Source organism: Danio rerio, chromosome 12 (genome assembly GCF_052040795.2).
Source record: "Danio rerio strain M-AB ecotype USA chromosome 12, GRCz13ab, whole genome shotgun sequence".
NCBI classification, from domain to species: domain Eukaryota; kingdom Metazoa; phylum Chordata; class Actinopteri; order Cypriniformes; family Danionidae; genus Danio; species Danio rerio.
This window is the reverse complement of record NC_141032.1, coordinates 12,329,280-12,349,437: the sequence shown is the minus strand read 5'-3', so window position 1 is coordinate 12,349,437 and position 20,158 is coordinate 12,329,280. Positions and strand designations below refer to the sequence as shown.

Below are 20,158 nucleotides of genomic sequence, written 5' to 3'. Positions count from 1 at the left end.
ATAGTAGAATTTGCAATTCCGCTCTCCACCCGTCAGTTGACCCGTCTCCACCCGTCACAGGAGTTTCACAGCTGCTTAGAAGTGTGTAAGTAGTCTGCGCATGTACTATCGATATATATCTTTAAATATTAAACTTTGAATGTGGTGTTGTTATCAGTAGCACATATTTACTTAGAGCAGTTGACTAGCTGACTTTATGCAAAACCTGTCGCTTCTATTTTAGACAGTGCGTTAAACATTAGGTTTCTTATCTAACGTCCAGAACGTATTCCATGTCCTTTACATGTAAAACCACCTTTACTATACAAAATGATAGATTAAATATGTCTGAGAATAAGGCATTGATTCTTAATGCCTGTACATGGCTCCGTGCAGCTCTGGTTGCATATCTCTTTCGAATTCTAGTGCAGTACCTAACTAGACAGCATTTTTGGACACTAACGGAATGAATGGAACGCATAAACGTGTCTATGATGCCCATAACTGGTGTAGATTTACCTTTACTAGCGTAATATGGCTCTGTGATGTAGGTATGGTATTACCATGTTACTGGTGATGCAATGCATGATATAACCTGTCTGTGTTAGTACCATTGTGCTTTCTTTCTTTCTTTCTTTTTTTTTCTTTCTTTCTTTCTTGATGGTATAGTGTCTTGCTGACAGCTGTCAATCAATGTTTTGATATGTTGAGTTTAATAGTACACGCCCACTTTTTTCCCATTCATTGTTTTTCCATAGGGGTTATAACATGACTTTTTAAGTGGTGAATATATGTAACATTAAATGCATATATGGGATCAAAGACAGGTGTTTTCAAGCTTCATCATGTATCTGGCTTAATTTTATTGTTAATATTAAAATTAATTACACAAATATCGATTTTTGTTTAATATTTTATTTTATAAGTACAAGGCTGCAATTGTGCAGTTGTTTATGTTTACATATGTATATTATGATCAATGAAGATTTTAGTACCAATGGGATGTCTTGATCAGGTTTTTATGCCTCCAAGTCATTTGATTTTGAGTATTTACCAATATCGAAACCCAATCCCATACTTCTGTAATACATAAGAAAAGAATAAAGAAGAGCAAAGAAACAGATCCAGTATGTTCCTTGATTTTTTTTAATTCACCTTATTTTAAACAGAGCACTTATGTGAGGTAGCTTGAAAAATCAAGAACTAAATATCAAATTGTTCACTTTTGGACTTTGATGCAACAGCAAATATTAAAACAAAAAAAATCTAATCTAAAAACAAGTAGCACCTCAACTTTAAATACCCGGCAGGCAATCCCAAGTTTTATATCTCTCAGTTTGCTATGGCAATGTTGTCATCATCAACTTTATAATACATCCAGATCGCAGACATACTTGCACTCTCCGCCTCAAGCTGCTTTCGTGTTCTACTTTGGCGGCATTTAACCAATAGCGTCTCTGCAACAAAGTGATGTCATGCCACACACTTTGGGTTTAACTCTGTGCTACTGTATATTTATTATCTATAAATGTGTTTTAAAAATTAAATAAGAATATCTATACAACAGTTCTGTCTGGTTCCAGAATTTGATTGGCTGATAGCAGTGCAATATTCTGCAATATCAGAACTCCTACAGCCTCCTCACCCTTCTGTATTACGCCACCCAAATAGTGCGACAGCAGATTAATAAACTCACTACAATTTGACAAATATTGGAGCTGTTGGACAACATAATGTACTTTTGAGGCTTTTTTTGCCGAAAATTGTAGTTGACTATAGTTGGTAGTCAACTATGCAGTTGATTTATAAAGATAGTGCCTATTTTAAATATTTATAATTTCGGAATGATGGTGACAAAGACCGCATAATAAGCCCTTAGATGAGGAAAAACCCAGCGTAATTTTAAACTACAGCTGATCAAATCATTATTAAACTGGTAAGTGATTTTCTAAGTTAGTCTCTCTTTTTTGTATGTTGTAGTGCTGTATTTATACCATAGTAATTGTAGTGTGTTGAGTGTGAGATGGCAATCACATATTACTGCAGACTAGTTCTGTTAACGTTTGGGGCGAAGCAGTGGCAGAGTAGGTAGTGCTGTTGCCTCACAGCAAGAAGGTCGCTGGTTCGAACCTCGGCTCAGTTGGCATTTCTGTGAGGAGTTTGCATGTTCTCCCTGCGTTCGCGTGGTTTACCCCGGGTGCTCCAATTTCCCCCACAGTCCAAAGACATGCTACAGGTGAATTAGGTTGGCTAGATTGTCCGTAGTGTATGAGTGTGTGTGTGAATTAGGGTGACAGGCCCAGATGAAAGGCCGGCCGGAATGTGTAAAAAAGTTGTTATCATATGGACAAGTCTACAAGAGCCGACCCCACAACCATACGGGACTAAGGCCAAAGAAGAAGAAGAAGAGTTCAGTTAATGTTTGCAAAGAAGAAATGCGTTTTTTCTTATCGCAAACACAAAAGTAATCTGGTAGTGTTTGTGCTGCTTTGGCTTTTTCAGGGTTAATTATTGTAATATCCTCAATGCAACAGAGGAATACTGGGAAATCTCTGTAGACTGATGGCATTTCATGCAGTTCAGCCTTATAATTTTAAAATGTAAGCAAAATCACCAGTTTTGTCATCACTTTAGACATTCTAGAATCATTCAAATACTAGCTCTAAAGTAACGTTTGTAAAGTAGCAATGGTGTCTGCTCTTATGACGTCAGATGCAGATGTGAATGAATATCGGAAGAAAGTAGTTCCTCATACGAAAGGGTTTTTAGACTCTTTGTGTTTGATTTTCTTTTTTATATACACAATTATGCCGTCAAACTGTTGTGTAAACACAATATCACACTCTTAGCAGTGCGATGTGGCTGTATATCGTAACTGGTGGGACACTAAGGCACTCAGCCTTATATATACATATATATTTGAGTCCTGATCAGGCGGTAACGTCCGATTCCGATTGAGTTTGAAACTGTGTGATCGGGCCCGATTTCTGATCACGTGATCAGATCTGGACATCCCTAATTACCAATATTTTAACCATTTATTTTTACAGAAGTGAAAATAAAAGGTAAAACGTTAAATTAGACAGTTTACTTGCATTTAACATGCCTTCTATTTGCATATAAAGTCAGTTTTATCGATTTCATTTGATGTGAAAAACCAAAATGGGATGTTTTGTCTCATGCATGCAACTTAAATCAATGGCAACCATCCTTTTTAGCGAATAGACCCTTTTAACAAGCCTGTTATGACACATTTAACGGTCATCAGCTTCTTACATCTTTGAAAGTTTTTAATATTCAGATTTTTTTTAAAGGTATGTATATTTATATGTATTAATGTATGTAGTATATCATCTTTGCTTCAAATTACGAAAAAACGTATTACCGCTTGTGTGGGGCATTTCTAATGCAACGTCTATGGGACAGGGCAGTAAATTTGATGTTATTCTCACCTCTGGCTGCTGTCATCAGTCTCACATATTTTTTTTTTCCTTTTTATGAAAGTCTTAATAGATCATCGTGGAATTTTTCGTTTATTATTTGAGCAAATAAGATTGTACAAACATTATTTGTTGTATTCTTTCATTCACTGCGCTATAGCTATGATGACCGAGAAACCCAGAAATGAAAAAATGTAGAAGAGAAAAACAAAGTAAATGCTTGTGCTGCTTAGGGTTGGATACCGAAACCTTAACTGGTATGTACCGGATCAAATCAGCATATGAGTTTTGGTGCCACTGGTGCTGCGACGAAGACGTAAGACGCATCAAAGAGGTGCATCAAAGGCACACATAAGCGTTGTGTCACACCATGTTTAAACATTTAATTCTAAAAAATTTGGAGGAATACGGACAGGTGATGTCAGGCGATTGTTATTGTCGCTTAGGGTACGGATGCACGCAACACGCGCAGTACAGCGCATTTAGCCTGGTTTTTGGTAATTGAGAACGGCATTCTTCAGATCAACACGTATGATCGCATTCATCAAATTTAAGTAAACTAAGCATTCTAAAGCATATTTTACAAGGAAGGATTCTGACACACCAACGTGCTTTACAAAAGTTGCGTGTAAGGGGGAAACGTCAAACTTAATGACACATTTGAGGGCTCAAAAAGTCAAAGGAATGCCTCTCTCGCGTGCTCTAGGTGTCGCGCGCAATCCCTCCCTCGGGATCGCACTTGCTCTCTCTGTGACGGTGCTGTGCGCATCAGTTCCCTGCATTCGTCAGAAGTTGACGCCCACATTGACACAGGTAATAAAAAGATTAAACTTCAGTCATGTTCATGTTGTGAAACACTATCAAAATGTCCACTGTTGATGATATTAGACTTCTGTTTTCAATAGCATTTTAATACTTTTAAAATAGGAAGTCTTCAGTTATGCAGAGGCATTTATTAATCAGAAATCTAGTGTACATAGTTTTACGTTAGGAAATGCAGTCTTGAATTTACAGTCGGCAAGTACCAAAGAACAGATGTAACAGATTGATTAAATGTAGTTTTCAGACACGCCTTCATTCATTTTTGATTTTCGTCTTCAACGCATGATTTATTTTCAACACATTTTTAAACATAATTTTAACTAACTAATTTCTAATATCTACTTTTTTATCTACCCCATAGTGACAGTCAGTGCATACCATTTTACTAGTTACTTTGCAAGACAGTTGTATTCAGACAAAGTTCCTTTAAGTATTTTATAGTCTTTTATTCAGATTAAAGTATAATTTAAAGACTTAATCAGTTAACTACTAAAGTTAAAATAATTAGTCAAATTATTTTGTATTTGTTGTGTAAATCAAAAATACACAGTAAATATTTCTTAATGAGGCTAGTAATACTGACCTTATTTTTATTTTAATTAAAAACTGCTTTTAAGACATAAGACATATGACTTATTATGACTCCAGAATAATAAATTTTTTAGGAATCACTGTGAAAAATTGGTTCAGGCAGCATTTTGGCACCAGTATTGTTTTAAGAGTATAGATTTGGCACCGTTATCGAAAAAACCCAAACGATACCCAACCCTTGCTGCTGGTGAAACATTAAGGTTTTATGTGTGTGCATGCAAGAAGCTGAACATCACTTTCAGGTTAGTGTGATTTGCTCTACAAGCGATATCGGCCACTATACCCTTATTCACTATTCCCCATGACTCCACTGATTACTACATTACCTACATTAGTCCGATGATTGAATGAAGTGAGCGAATTTTCCAGCGCTGCCAGTCAATGGAATTTATTTAGCAGTGCTAACATTGAATGGCTGTTCTCTAGTGTTCAGCCTTTGAGAATATATTGGTTGTATAGGCGGGTGTATTATGGGAATGAGTATGTGTGTATAGTTGATAATGTCAGCTATGGGTTTGGGCATCACTATGACTGGCTGTGCACTCAGATTGCATTATATGATGGGATAAAGGGTGATTAGTAACAACATCCTTATTTTCAATTTTTATTTACTATCAGTATCAACATTAATAATATTTTTAAATATTTTTAGGGTGAAATAGGTAATTTCATTTTTTGTTAGGATTTCTCACTATCAACCACAGTTATTAAAAGAAATATAGATGCACCGATTGCAATTTATTTTTGATTGTAATTGATTCCGTTTTCCAATTTTTTTGGTTAGTTAGAGCTGCCGATACAGATTGGAGCTGATTCCAAACTACTCAGTCATTCATTTTCCTTCGGCTTAGTCCCATAATTCATCAAGGGCTGTCACAGCGGAATGAACCGCTAACTTATCCAGCACATGTTTTACACAGCGTATGCCCTTCCAGAGAGAGGGTGCTCGCTGCTGAGCCATTTGAGCAGAGCTGAGCTCCAGCGAGGGGGAGCATGAGCTCTCGTTCTGCCTCCTGTAAGTTGTTTTAATGCGTACACCAACCCCACCCCTAACCCTACCCCCAGTGACATCACTCGTAGAAGAAGTGCAAAAAAGGTGGAGCTCAAGCTCAAGCTCCCCTTTGCTGGAGCTCAGCTCGCCCAAATGGCTCTGCAGCGAGCACCACTTGCTTCCAGATGCAACCCAGTACTGAGAAACATCCATACACACTCATTCACACACATACACTACGGCTATTTTAGTTCATCTAGCGCATGTTTTTGGATTTGTGTGGGAAACAATCACGAGGGGAACATGCAAACTGCACACAGAAATGCCAACTGACCCAGTCGGGACTTGAACCAGTAACCTTCTTGCTGTGAGGTGACAGTGCTAACCACTGAGCCACCATGTCGCCTATTCCAATCTATAATTATAATTAATAATAATAAAATAATAACAATAAAAAAAAACAAACATCACAGTTCCCTGAAACTTCATTAACAACATCGCTGCATGTGCAGCTGCTAACAAACCGGTCATAAAAGTATCTGAGTTCGGTCTCTGGTCGGTCGTTAAAAGAAATACAAAAGTTTTTTGGAAATATTTTTAGGGGTTTATCACCTTTAATTTGGATAGGATAGTTAAGGTTACAGACAGAAAAGTATTGGGAGTAGAGAGAGGGGAAGTGTCGGCAAAGGACTCCGAGTCAGGAATCAAACTCGGGTCACCGTGAGCATCATGACGCTATATGTTGGCGCACTAAACCCCTATTGGCTGTTGGCACTAACAGAAATGCAAAAGTTTAAATAATGTGAACTAATGGCTTTAATAAAAGAGCATGCCATCAGTTTTTAAACTCACAGTCGGTCGGATTTGAATTGTTTACCCATAATACTTTTGCAGAACTTTTTTTCCTTTGTCTTTTTCTTTTTACATAAGCATCACAGTTATCCCACAAGTCTGAGTAGACAAAAAAATAAATTAATATAATATAATGTCATTTACCAGAGGTTTTGACAATGTTAATTGCAGTTTTCCGCCGTGAGTACAAGTATTGAGTATATAGTATTAAGTTTATATATATATATAATTTTTTAAGCTGTTCCAAAAAACCCTCAAGAATTGTGTTGTTGCTGCTCAAATAAATAAATATAAATATATAAATGAGCAATTCCATGCAAATGTCAACCTTGTCAGGAAAACAATTTAGTTTTCACTAAAATATGGAAACCTTTTCTATGTTTTTTGTGTAAGCAAGTATTTTACAGTGCTTTAGAAATACTCAAAATGTCTCTGTTAATGTTTTTAACAATTCAATTTGATTTACCAAAAAGCACACAAATAGCAATTTCAGTCACATCCATAATGCAGACGTGTCACATCCATAACAAAGCTTTTTCCTCATAAATGCTAACATAATAAATATAAATAAAGTCAATCATGTTTGTTCTATAGTGAGCCAACTCATATCCTGTTGATTAGCAGTATTTTTGGGCGGTTGTGCAGTTTAATTCACAGAATGTCTACTAAGCATGTTGTATACTGTAAACTCGCAGACTTTTTTGGTCACATCCATGACGCATGTTTATTTCCCTCATTTAAAGTATAAAACATGTTTACAGATTTGTATTTTTCTGATCCTATTGCTCTGTGGTTGGTTGTTTTGGAAAATATAAACTTATGTTTCAATATAATGTTAATATATACTTTCTATATGTGAATTTATGTTTTGAGTTTAAACTGATTTGAAAATATAATTCTTTTTAATAAGTAGTTTCAACAAACATCAGTTTTGAGTATATATAAATGGACGGACGGACGGACGGACGGACAGACAGACAGACAGACAGACAGACAGACAGACAGACAGACAGACAGACAGACAGACAGACAGACAGACAGACAGACAGACAGACAGACAGACAGACAGACAGATAGATAGATAGATAGATAGATAGATAGATAGATAGATAGATAGATAGATAGATAGATAGATAGATAGATAGATAGATAGATAGATAGATAGATAGAGGAGGTTAGTGTAGTGTAGTGTAGTTTAGCGTAGCATAGCTGTCCCACACTTGTTCCTGTTTCCACACAAATGCTCATGGGCTCTGATTTAGGAACTGTGTGCACTGATGCATGCATGTGTTGCTTACATTATTCATGCTTGCTAGAGCACAATATATCAAACAATTATTGTTATACACTGTAAAAATGCAGGGTTCCACACAATTCATTCCTGTTGTCCCAACACAAATTGATTAAGTTAACCTAACACTTTTAACAAATTGATGTGGATTGAACATAAAAAAATTTGTCCCAATGAAATTTCAAGAATTGAGTTGTTTCAGGGTCCGTGTACGTTGCGTTCATTCGATTTTTGATCTTAAACGAAATTTAAAAAACGAGGAAACGGCCGTTTTTCGTTTTTTTATTTGGCTACAAAAAAAATTAAATAACTGATTTTGGCTCGATTTTCTTTTTTTGGTTTAGGGTAGGAAAACGGATAAATGACTTTAAAATTCATTATCCACATGTAGGCGGTTCTGAAACGCCCATTTCCTCTGATTGGTCAATCAAATCTGGGCTCCTGACGTCGCCTTCAAAATAACAGTCCTGTAGTCTTCGTCCTCTGCGGATCAGCACCCAGGCATTTAATATGTTATATTTAATATATAATATATTAGCAGTATTATTAGACATTTATCATTACAATTTATCATTACTATTATAGTTCGCCGCCAAATTTGCTGCTATATACTGAGCAAAAGATTTGAGAGCAGCACTTGGTTTGCACGATTGTTTCCAAGCTAGGCCTATATAATACTAATAATAATAATAATAATTATTATTATTATTATATAGTTTTTATTGTTTAGTTTTTATTTTTATAGTTGTTAGCAGGGCCAGAATAAGAGTTCATTGGAACACACACACATTTTCTCTCACGCAGCAAGCCAATTCCTTTCGAGACTTTTGCTGGATTAATGTCGAGTACATATCTGTAAATTAACAGTTTTCAGTATTTTGTGATTTTTTTTATTTTTTTTTTATTTATGTATTAATTTATATTGTCTGGGCTGGTGTTGTATATTATGCTACAAAAACTTTGTAATAAACTGTCAGTGCATTTTCTGTTATTTTATCAATTTATCTTTAGCCTATAAGCTGGACATCTTACTACAGATATGAGGGAGGCGCAGCTAGGCGCCGCGTTTCACTTTGGCAGCAGCTGCAGGTGATGAGAATGATGCAAGTAGAATCCAACTGTCAAAGAGAACGATGATCTTAATTTTTTTTTTGTTTAAAATAACTGTTTAACATAATACACTAAATTTACATATCATTTGAACCACATACTAGAACATAGGCCTATGCCTGATTCATCCATTGCTTATGCATAAATTATACAAAAACATATAATTATAATCATTAATTTTTTATTTACCAAATCTGAGCTCCTGCACTCGCCCTCAAAATAATAGTCTTGTAGTCCTCTGTGGATCAGCACCCAGGCATTTAATTATTATTATTTGATATATATTATTAGACATTTATCCTTACAATTTATCATTTAAAAAAAAGTTATAGTTTGCAGCCATTTTTGCTGCTATGCACCTGATGCTGAGCAAGATTTCCGAGCACGACAGTTTTACGATTGTGATCTGCACCGAGGAAAAGGCAGATGACATAATTCGTAAAATAATAACTTTAAAATGTAAATATTTGTAATATAGAAATTACAGTGAGCATAGGCCTATAATTAAATCCTTATTAGCAAAACAATTCATCCACAGCACTGTATAGCAGACCGGCCCTAACAAAAGAAAATACACTTCATATAGGCTTTTTTTGTTGGAAAGATGAGCTTTTTGGAACGAATTTTGTTTGGTATAATTTGTATAAGCAAGATATCTTAATTTTAATGTATTTTTTGTTGGCCAGTTAACTACAAACAACAATATTTGAGGTCCCCTATATAGGCCTGGCTTCAGTGCCAAAACACAATTTTTTTTGTTAAATAAAATAATGATATAAATAAAATTAAAGTGAAATATTCACAATTTCAGAGTAGCCTAAATTAAACTGTATTGGCGATTAATATCAAAATCATCCATTGCGGCTGTCAGTTTCGATTTAATTCCGTGATTTGAATGAGCCAGGACAGCCTTACAAACTATTTGCAGCAATGAAGGTATTCCCCGGTTAACTCAGTTTGAAAAAATATACAGAATTTGTATTGAAGCCTGTGTGAATGCACTGATAACTGTACGGTTCTATACCACCTTAAAGGATATTTTGATGTCCAAAGAATAGAAGAAGAGTAAAGAGGACAGACACAAGTTATTATGTTTAAACAATGTATTAATTTCTTTATGATTAATGTGTAAACATAATCATCACAATACAAATCAAACAAAATAGCATAGGCCCACGTAAATGGTAAACAATTATCACATAAGAATGACAATAATTTTAATACTGAGAAGTTGTAATATAGTGATGAAACAAGTCCCATAGTTTTAGAGAATAAGTCCACCTTATAAACAGGAGGTCCAGCGATCACTTCAGCAGACGATCCGTGGACATTATGCAACATTTGCCGGGATCGTAGCTATATTTTCATATGCCATGAACGTATAATGTAAAATGAGGAGTTATTGTGTTAAAACAAGTTATCAGATGAAGTTAAATGTTGCTGTAAATTTTTATGCAGTTGCATGTGATTGTGTATGTGTGTGTGGTTATAAAGTTATGTCAAACTCCGAAGCAAATCACACCACATCTTCTTCTCATCTGATAAGATTCAGTCAAACTGCTTGCTCTTGGAATGGTGTGGTTGTAATCTTGTTGGGTATAATTCTTTAAACTGTCGACTAAGCATCGCGATGTGCACTTGCCTTTTCCTCTGTTCCTCTTCCGTTACTGTGTCAAATACATTCATTGAACTCGCGAGCGGACCTCTAACCACGCCCACATAATAACATAACAGGTAAAGAATAAATGTACAGTTCGAAAACAGAATAATTAAACAATCTTTTGTAAAGAATTATAGTGATATGCAAAAACATATGCCTGAGTGCACTTACAAAACAATTAAAAATCTTATATTCTTGAAGGAGCCGTCTTTGCTTTTTTTTATGAACAACATCCTCCAACTTGTGCAGTAAACTCATTGTGAGAGATTGCGCGTGTCTGGCCACGATGAAAGATTTTTATATCCAAATTTGTGCCAGTTTGTCAAGATACACATTTTTAAAACACCTTATTATTTTTCAGAACGTAGATGACGTTTGCATAAGCAATGACTGATCCTATCACCTGATCCACCCGATTAAATAAAAATGTAGACTTTAGCGCTTAAAAAATACTCCCATATAAGCTATGTAACTCTTGCTAATTCACGGAGTAAACTGCTGAGCTCTACAGTAAATCTATTATTAATGTAGCGTAAGTAATACATTTTAAAGTGTTCTTTTGAAATATATTTCTTTGTTATTGAAAAAAGCCAGAGAGAATGGTAAAAAAATACATTTTGACTATTTAATTTTGTAATATCCAAATAAAACACAAAGGCAGTGTTCGGAAACAGCCATATGGCCAATTAAAGTATTTCATTAATATTCGGCTGAATTTAAGCTTTCATCCTTACATGTACGCATATCCATCTATCCATCTCTCGCTTTCTCTCTTTTTTTCCTCTCTAGGCTATATAGCCTATGCACACACACACACACACACACACACACACACACACACACACATAAAGAAAGAGAAAGAGAGAGAGGCAAAGACTATAAAGGGACTTTGATATATGTATTTGATATATATATATATATATATATATATATATATATATATATATATATATATATATATATATATATATATATATATATATATATATATATATATGTTAAATAGGTCTAGTTTTAATTACATCACAATAATACGTGAAAATAATCACGTACTATAAAGCTGCGCCTAGCTCGGAAACAATAATGCAATGTGCTGCTCAGAAATGGCTTTATTTTGCTCAGCATCAGGAGCATAGCAGCAAGAAGTTTGACAGTGACGTTAATTTAATGTCAAATAATTATACTGCTGTTTTTATATAATTTATGCATATGCAATGAATGTATCAGGCATAGGCCTATGTACTAGTATGTGGTTCAAATGATACGTAAATTTGGTGTATTATGTATATTAAACAGTTATTTTAAACGAAAAAAAATAAAGATTATAGTTCTCTTTGGCTGTTGGATCCGACTCTTGCATCGTTCATTTATGGGACCTAATATCTGCTCTGCGGACTTTTGAAGTAATATAATGTTTAAGAAATAATATAGGCTATAGATAAATTAATGTAAACACAGTTTATTACAAAGTTTTTGTAGCATAATATACAACACCAGCCCAGACAATGTAAATAAATACATAAATAATAAATAATAAAAAAGTAAAAATCACAATACTGACAACTGTTAAAACAGATATTTTGTACTCGACATTAATCCAGCGAAAGTCTCGAAAGGAAGGCTTATTATTATTATTTGTATTATTATTATCATTATTATTATTATTATTATTATTAGTATTATATAGGCCTAGCTTGGAAACAATCGTGCAAACCAAGTGCTGCTCGCAAATCTTGCTCAGTATCAGGTGCATAGCAGCAAATTTGGCGGCAAACTATAACAGTAATGATAAATTGTAATGATAAATGTCTAATAATACTGCTAATATATTATATATTAAATATAATATATTAAATGCCTGGGTGCTGATCCGCAGAGGACGAAGACTACAGGACTGTTATTTTGAAGGCGACGTTAGGAGCCCAGATTTGATTGACCAATCAGAGGAAATAGGCGTTTCAGAACCGCCTACATGTGGATAATGAATTTTAAAGTCATTTATCCGTTTTCCTACCCTAAACCAAAAAAAGAAAATCGAGCCAAAATCAGTTATTTAATTTTTTTGTAGCCAAATAAAAAAACGAAAAACGGCCGTTTCCTCGTTTTTTAAATTTCGTTTAAGATCAAAAATCGAATGAACGCAACGTACACGGACCTTTCAGCTTATTTTAAATGGTTAGTTTAAACGACCAAATGTGTAGTATGCAATATGACAGAGAGGTGTTATAATTATTAATATTTGTATGCCAAACATTTGTATGTTGCATACATGGTAGGGGTGTGAACCTACACTGGTCTCACGGTTCGGTTTGGTTACGACTATTAAGGCATTGATTCGGTTCAAATCAATATTTCGGTCCACCACGGTGCATTGACGGAGCTTTCCATACATAATAAGATTTTTTTTTGCACAGAACAAGATTTTTTTTAAAATAAAATCTATAAATATATTAATATTTATATATTATTTGTAATACAATTCTTTCCTTCAATACAAGCAGTAAGCTATACAAACTGTACTTTTAGTTTTACCTGCTTAAAGAAAACACTCTTTTTTTAATGTTTTAGCCAAAACTTAAAAACATGCACAGAAGACAACATGAGCATTTATACCAAATAAACTAATGTAGATATTATTCCGCTTGCTTTTTGAGTGCAAGCAAGCGAGGTCTTACACCCCAATGATTAATCATTGTCTTCACCCGCTCAACAGAAAGGGCTGCGCTTGGCTCTAGAAATGAACACGCTGTTCACCGATGAGTGACTCAGGAAGAACAGCTGCGATTACAGTCTATATGCGCATAATGCACGGTTATCACAGGTAATCTGTAATAGACGCAGTGGAGAAAACTCACACCTCAGGCAGGCTTGTGTCTCGATTCATAAGTATCGCTTTAGCAGCCAAGAGGAGAGAAAAGGTTACCTCATGAACATGCCAGCGATGTCCAAAGTGAGAGAGAGAGAGGCAGAGATGGAATTTTACAGCATTTCTCCTTACTAGTTAAAAAAGACTTTTGAGCAACCTCACAAGCAGTTGAATTGTGCATGATTATCTACCTTTTAAGTAGTATTTCCTCGACTACTTCGCCATAGTATTCTACTGCAACATTGCGCATAGGAGATAAATTACGTCAGTACATAATAACCGGTTATGATCTATTACTTAACTGATAGCGAATTGTCCCCATCTGCATCGCGGAGCACCGAAAAAACAATTACTATTGACACACCTAATGCATAGGTTGTTTAACCAAATTTGTCTAATCAGATGGGATAGGACCTTCTTTACGTTACTATCTTTAAACCCAACTCCCCAGTAGGTGCTATTGGCTAGCTCTGTTGTCAGGCCCAAAGGTGAACCTAGTAGTGCCTTCAGGAGTAAAGAGAAGCAAGGAAAAATAACCTCACACAAGTAAGATTTGCCAGACCTGTCAAGCAAGTAATTCAAGGATATTAAATATATATAAAAGTTCCGGGTGCTGTGCTGTTCTTTGTCTTTACAGTTGTGCACTTACAGTACAGCAGCAATGTACAAAAAAAGTGCACTGATCAATAAAATACATTAATCAGTTTAATCACTCAAAAATGACAGTGTTTAGAATTTTCTATGCTGACCATTGAAATAAAAAAAAACTATCACAGTCCCACAAAGATATTAAGCATTATATATTGTACATACATATAGTGATCATTTATTTATTATTTATTTATTTTCAACAAAATTTGTCTTCATTGAGCATTCTTTCAAAGGAATAAAATGTCTTATAGACTCTAAGGGGGGGTCACCAACCCTGTTCCTGCAGAGCTGCAGATTTCAACTCCAACCCTGATCAAACACACCTGAATCAATTAATTAGGACCTTAGGTAGCCCTTGATAATTACAGACAAATGTGTTTGGTCAGGGTTGCCACTGAAATTTGCAGGAAGGTAGCTTTCCAGGAACAGGGTCGGTGACCCCTGGTCTAAACCTTAAAAAACTGTAGTAAAAATATAAAAACCTTACAAATGTATTAAATGCAGGAAATACTGGCCATACTACACTATAATCTTGCTATATGTCCAAAAAAACACGGGTATGTGGTACTTATCCCAAGAGCATATAGTATGGTATATACAGTAGTATAACTGTGCCTAATGCACAGTTTTGTATTATTGTGGTATAATTGCAAAACATGGAAAGCAATAATTTAGGCCCATTCCCAGTTCTACCCCTTAGCCCTTCCCCTTACCCAAATCTCTTTAGCTTGAAGGCGTGAGGCTAAGGGGAAGTGACAGATAGAGTTTTCAGGACCACACTCGAATCCAAGAGGTAAGAAAATTTTCCAGAATGCACCAGCCCCAACGGCAGCATAGCTGCACCCGGAAGTATGAAAGGATTACCGGTTTTACTTTCATTCACCATCATTTATTTAAAAAGCACCCTTTCCCTTTTTTACGTTAACACTACGATAGTTAGATGTTGAGCTAAGATTAATCAGATTCACTCTAGTGAACAGTTAAAAATCATCATAATAATTTACTCGAGTGCACACCTAATGTCTCACGTCCCCCTTAATAGCTGCTAGCGCCCCCCTGGTGGGGCAAGCCCCACCGTTTAAAAACCCCTGATGTAGTGGAATGGCTATTTGTATGGCCATACACCCAAAGTGCTTTACAATCATGAGGGGGGTCTCGCCTCAACCACCACAAGTGTGCAGCATCCACACTGTGGGAAAAAAAATTTAACCATGCAAGCCAGTGGCAACAGCGGAGAGGGAAAAAAAACTTGGAGGGTGAAGAAAAAAAAACCTTGAGAGAACCAGACTCAGTTCGGCACGACCATTTTCATTTCTCCGCTGGCCAAAAGTCTTGTGCAGAGCTGCAGTGTCAGCAGTGGAGGCTGGAAGCTGGCCTCAGCGAAGACTCGTCTGTCCCTGGAGCGTCACTGGAATCAGTCTCATGCTCTCCACTCCCCTATGACCAACAGCTCAGCAGCAGCTCAGGATATGGCCTGGTCCCGGATATGGACACCTTGGGATCATCTTGTTGCTGGTCTTTGGTCCAATCAGTGACTCCACATAATCTGAGGACCTCAGGATGAGAATACCCAGGTAGAAATGGATAATAAAGAGAATAATTAGCATAGCTGCTGTTCATATTGTATATAAACAAGATGTAGAAACTTGTGTGAAAACCCACTAAGTGATGCATTGAGTGTATGCTTTACTAAACAGATAGGTCTTTAATCTAGTTTTGAACTGGAAGAGTGTGTCAGAGCCTTGGACATTATCAGGAAGGCTATTCCAGAGTTTAGGACCCATAAAGGAGAAGGCTCTACCTCCTTTACTCGACTTTGCTATTCTAGGTACTACCAGAAGCCCTGAGTTTTGAGATCTTAAAGAGTGAGCTGGATTGTAGCGAGACAGAAGGTTGGTTAGATAAACAGGAGCTAGATTATTTAAAGCTTTTTAGGTACAAGGCAATATTTTATAAACAATACGGAGCTTAACAGGCAGCCAGTGTAGGGAGGATAAAATTGGTTGGGATCAAATTTTCTACACCTGGTAAGAACTCTGGCAACTGCATTTTGTACTGTTAGCTGATGTTTATAAATAGAGGATACTGGGCAACCAGCGAACAGAACATTACAGTAATCCAGCCTAACCGTGATTAGTTCTGTTATAATCACTGATGGGCGGAACCATATCATGCGCTTCCATGTATTGATGTTTGCTGGGAGCCTTTACTGCACCTGTTTTGCAGCTTCCAGAAGGAAATCCTGACATCTGGTCTTCACATTTGTTTCGACATTGGTGTCCAGCTTTGCTTCACAGAGATCAATAGAAAACTGCTTGCTGAAATTAACAAGAAACACAGGTGGATGAGTGTCATTAAAATTGACCTCAAGGAGTTTGGAATCAGAGAGAGAAATGGAATGTTGCTGGGTGTGATAACTCATGGGATAACCGTATGAACAAAACTGTAGGCAGTCCAACATTGTTAATGCATCCCCGTTTTAATGCTGGAACAGTTTGATGAGAAAACTCATGTATAATGGGTACAAACTCTAGTTTCAAATCACATTACATTGGGTAGAGTACTTCTGGAATTTACTTCATTGTTTTGCAACTTCATCCCACTGTTTTAGTATGAACACAGCCATCCACTGCCTGAAAGTTGCATTAACATCAGTGGGATTTTACAGGGGTTGATTAATTGGTATATTTTTGCATATTCTCTGCACTGTGAGCAAACCAATTGTGTGAATGAACAACTCAACATGGGGTGACAGTGTTCAGCGTAACAAATTTTAGTGGAATATAGGGCTGCTTGATCATGTGAACAATCATAATCTCGATTATTTTGGTCATAATTGTAATCAGGATTTATTCAAAGTGATATACAGTTGATGTAAAAATGAATCGCACTCCTGTGAATTTATTTATTTTTTATTAGATATTTTCCAAATGACAGAGCAAGAATTTTTTCATTGACATCTTCCCAACAGGGAAAACCATCAACAATCCAGAATGCATGATTATATGCTGTCATGGCTTGAAATGTCATAATAATAAAAGTCAATGGATCAAAAACATCTACGAACATTATAAAAGGGTAGTACTCTGTGAATTTATGCTATACGTTTTTATTGCAAATGTCACATCCATAACGCTGAATTAGCTCAATGCTAATTGGCAACCTTGTGGTGTTCCCTCAAATCAGGTGATCCTTGGTCTTTCAGTTCTAACTCTAAAAAGCCTTCATGCAGTTATATGAGCAAACTCTTTCTCATCAATAGTAAATGGGTCCTTGGTAAATGATATTACTTCTGTGGCTGTGCTCAATCCATAAAACCTTGCACCAAAGTTTCATCATATCTCTGCTAATTCTGAGGTAGTTACTGTATGAAGATCTGCAGTGCTGGAAAGAGTAGCCAGTATAGGGGGAAAGAAAACCTAGATCCATTGAGTGTTGTCACAATATTGCCTTCCATTTTATTTGACACTATCTCTAAAATTCCAGATTTACGCTTTTGGAGTGATGGAAGCTGTCATTCAGAAAGCACTCTTCGGCCATAAAGTTTTCATCAAGGATTTGAGAAATTGACAGCTTTTTTTATTGATGGGAGCAGTGGAGATAAGCAACACTGACCTGTCGGAATCCAAACCTCTTCTATTTCTCATGCCGTTTACCATTGCCAAGGCAAGGCTAACTTTATTTATAGAGCACAACCGTAGTTGATCTGAAGTGATTTATAATTAAAATTCAAAATGGAAGAAAGAAAAGTTTACAATAACAAGCTTGCATCACTAGAAAGTCTTTAAATAGGATTTTTAAAAGAATCCAATGATGAAGAAGTCCAGGTGTTCTTTGGAGCTGCAGCACAGAAAGTTCGTGACGAACCTGGAAATATTTTGTCATCATAAAATTAATTGTTCATTAATTAGACTATTCAGAGTATTTTCATTGACACTTTCCTATTTAGCTCATGAATCTACAGTTAGGTCCATAAATATTAGGACATCTACACAATTTTTTTTTTTACATTTTCGGCTCTCGGCAACAACACAATAGATTTTAAATGTAACGAACAAGATGTACTTCATAGACTGTCAGCTCTAGTTTGATTAGTCAAATCAGGTAAACGCTGTAGGAATTACAACAGTTTGCAAATGTGCATCCCACTTGTTAAGGGTCCAAAATTAATTGGACAATTGGCTTCTAAGCTGTTCCATGCCCAGTTGTGTGTTATTCCCTAATTGTCCCAATTACAATGAACAGATAAAAAGTCCAGAGATCATTTCAAGTGAACTATTTGCATTTGGAATCTGTTACTGTAAACTGTAAATAAGAGTTCCTAAATGCTGTCACTATCAGTTGAGCAAGCCATCATTAGGCTGAATAAACAAAACAAAGTCATCAAAGAGATAGCAAAAATAGCAGGGACTCGGAAGACCACAGCAAACAACTGTGGTGGATGACTAAATATTTTTTTTCCCTGGTGAAGAAAGCACCGTTCACAACAGCCGGCCAGATCAAGAACACTCTCCAGAAGGTGGGTGTATGTTCATCAAAGTCAACAATCAAGACAATACTTTACCAGAGTGAATACAAAGAGTTCACCACAAAATGTAAACCATTGGTGAGGCTCAAAAACAAGAATGTCAGATTAGAGTTCTAAAAAAGCCTTCACAGTGCTGAAACAGCATCCTATGGACAGATGAGATCAAGATTAACTTGTACCAGAGTTATGGTGAGAGAAGAGTATGGAGAAGGAAAGGAACTGTTCATGATCCCTTGCGGTGAAGCATGGTGGTTGTGGTGTCATGGAGTGGGCGGCTGCCAATGGACATGGTTCTCCTGTATACTGATGATGTGAATGCGGACAAAAGCTGCAAGATGAATTCTGAAGTGTTTCAGGCTGTATTATCTGCTCATATTATGCCAAATGCTTCAGAACTCATTGGACGGTGCTTTACAGTGCAGATGGAGAATGACAGTGGAATGTTATGCAATGGCCAAAACAATCCCTTGATCTGAATCCACCTGAGCTTGCATTTTACTTGCTGAAGACAAATCTGGAAGGAAGATATCCTAAGAACAAGCAGGAACTGAAGACAGTTGCTGTAAAGGCCTGGCAGAGCACTATCAGTAATAAAACTCAGCGTCTGGTGATGTCTATGCGTTCAAGAACTCAGGCTGTAATTGGAGAATTTGCAACCAACTATTAAAAAGTGAAAGTTTGATTTATGATTACTATTCTGTCCAATTACTTTTAAAACCCCTAATAATAGGGAGGCACATATGCAAACTGTTGTTATTCCTACACCATTCACCTGATTTGCATGTAAATACCTTCAAATTAAAGCTGACAGTCTGCAGTTAAAGCACATCTTGTTGGTTTCATTTCAAATCCATTGTGTTGGTGTATAGAGCTAAAATGTTAGAATTGTGTCCATCCAAATATTCATGGACATTTTAAATTTCATTCGCATGCCAAATTCACTTTACAACAGACGCGGGTTCGCAGGGCAGGGCTTATGTCTGCCCGGTGACTCTAGCTTCATTGCTAAATAGCTAACATAGATTTTATTGAGATAGTAGCTGTGCTTTATGTGCTTTAGGAAGGCTGAAAATCAGCGTAGATTTATTCTGCGCCATGTCTGAGTCCATTAGAGTCTTTCAGAGGTGCACATAGGTCTGTGAGTTCATCAACTCCTCCAGAAACTATACCTGGATGATGGAGGATTTCAGTGGTGCTTTAGACCGAGCTGAGCCCAGTTTGATAAGCTGTTGTCTGGTGTCAACAAGAGGATTTCCCCTCGGGACACCAAAAACGGGCACTACGTAATAACCACTCCCCTATGAAAGAAAGCTCATGATTGGTTAAAGGTGTCCAAATGTCCCCTGAAGTTCAGAATGTCCAACTCGACCAATTCAA

The 20,158-nt window shown here is 36.3% G+C and overlaps 1 protein-coding gene across 11 annotated transcripts in view; it reads left to right on the top strand.

Moving 5' to 3' along the window:
• The window catches only part of plekha1b (pleckstrin homology domain containing A1b), a 101,494-nt gene continuing 81,336 nt past the window's right edge, over window positions 1–20,158 (top strand). For all 11 annotated transcript variants that reach the window (XR_015503931.1, XR_015503930.1, XR_015503932.1 and 8 more), the window contains exon 1: window positions 1–85. The gene's annotated coding sequence lies outside the window, so the exon portion shown is untranslated. The remainder of the gene's footprint in view (window positions 86–20,158) is intronic.